The 2,030-nt window shown below is 43.8% G+C and overlaps 1 protein-coding gene across 1 annotated transcript in view; it reads right to left on the bottom strand.

Moving 5' to 3' along the window:
- Positions 1 to 2,030, bottom strand: part of LOC101762143 (patatin-like protein 2) — a 4,717-nt gene that overhangs the window by 2,280 nt on the left and 407 nt on the right. The window lies entirely within an intron of this gene.

Raw genomic sequence — 2,030 nt, forward strand, 5'->3', positions numbered from 1 at the left:
GTTGCAGGGCAGGGTCGAACTCTTCCATTATCGAGGATGATGTCTCCTTCTGAGCTGCGCTACTGAGGTGTTGTGGCGGACGGGGGGTAGCTGAGCGCTTCCACAGAAACATGCACACCTATCGTCGTCTCCTTTTCTTCATATCTCTCAGCTTCTATGTCCAACTTGGACGGCTTGTCCGTCAAGCCGTGATGAAGTAACCGCGAGAGAGATGGGTAACTTACTTATGCATATACCTGATGGTTCCAAGGCTAAGTTCTTCTAGAAATGGATGCTTAGACTCCATATGCAATTGATCGGGGGTTTTCTATGTCTAGAGCTCAGTATCATCTTCGTGAAACTACACGGCAACTTTTTCTTGCCGTGCAATGTTTATTGATGTAGCAAGTTGGTACTAGAAAAAATATGATATGTAAAGCCATAACAAGAAAAATGTGTACTCCTATTAAGCATAGATACTAATTTTTTTCCTGCACCTTAAATCCTTCTTTAGACCAACCTTCGCACATCATATTTAATTAAAATTAACTGATCGAACTAGTTACTTCATGAAGGCATGTCTACTTGAAAGCTAAGCTTATGCAGTATGGTCTACATGGAGAGGTTGAGAAGCTGCAAGGATGCACGATGATCTGTTCAAGGCCCACATAGCCAGAATTCACCTCCAAAGAAGCCCGGCCCGGCGATGCCTCCTCAATTCCTCATGTGTCGGCCTCCAAGGGTCTGGCCCGTCGAGAATACCAGCCCACATGTGCCGCACGCGCAATCCCATATAACTTTCGGAAGTTATTTTTTATTAAGCTTCTAACGTTCGAGATTCGTGCACGCAACCTCGCCTGTCGGATGCTAGCTAGCTATGTTGTTGCTGCAGAGCTACTGAGCTAGCTAGCTCCCTTAACAACATTAAGAAATCTGGCTAAGTGTGCATCAGGTTCCGTATAGTTAGGCACCATTTTCAACACAAATATAGTCTTACTTATATTGACTAGAAAAAAATTATGTATTGCAATAGCTATTTAAATCATCTTAAATGATCTCTTGTACATGTGGCACTTTTTTTTTTCCGAAATCAGGAAGGAAAGCCTCTACCTATTTTTTTTATAATTTTTTTAATCTAGAGCCGTTTAATTCACTCCCATGGGAAGTCAAACCTGGACTTACTAGGTGCTACTCAGGTGCTCTATCTATTAGGCTAGATACCCTTTCGCCGTGTGGCACTATTGGAACACCAATATGAAATTTCCATCTGGGTTTGGCCTTAGGATAGTTCTTATGGCTATGGCATCGTGTGTACAATTAAGTGTAATATGGGATTTGTTTCGGATTTGGCAAAGATTAAAAGAGAGAATAAAGCTGTATCTTGCACAAGATATAGCTTCGGAAGATTTCTTATTTTGGGCATAAAAACTAATGTCCTTAGGTCCACTTTCATACACAACTCACAACACAATATTAATTAACTGTTTTGAGAGCTCTTAAAAAAACAACGTGATATTATGCATTAGAGGTGATCTCCGCATACCAATTTTATTGCATTTTTAGACATGGCGTGTCTAGGATTCAACATCATGATGCTATGCATGATGACCATCATGAAGCTCCATCACCAAGACCTCGACAAATCTCGTCAAGAACTTTGGCGAATTCTCAATCTCCAACCTGACCAGAGGTTGGGAGGACACACTACTGGGGAAAAAGGGCATTTCGTCTAGCACCTTAGTGCCGGTTGCAATTGGGCTCGGTACTAATGTGAGCATCAGTACCGGGCCTAATGACCAGTGCCCAAGGTGCGACCCATGACCCTCTTTAGTACCGGTTGGGGGCACCAACCGGTACTAAATGGTGCACATTAGTACCGGTTGGTACCCCCACCCGGTACTAGTGTGCCACCGGGCCTTTAGTACCGGGTGAGGACTCCACCCAGTACTAATGTGCACCTTTTGGCACCAACCGGTACTAAGGAAGCTACCCGTCGCCCCACGCGTTATGCATATATCTCCCTCCCATCTCTCCCACACGCATCTCTGTCT

Source organism: Setaria italica, chromosome VIII (assembly GCF_000263155.2).
Source record: "Setaria italica strain Yugu1 chromosome VIII, Setaria_italica_v2.0, whole genome shotgun sequence".
NCBI lineage: Eukaryota > Viridiplantae > Streptophyta > Magnoliopsida > Poales > Poaceae > Setaria > Setaria italica.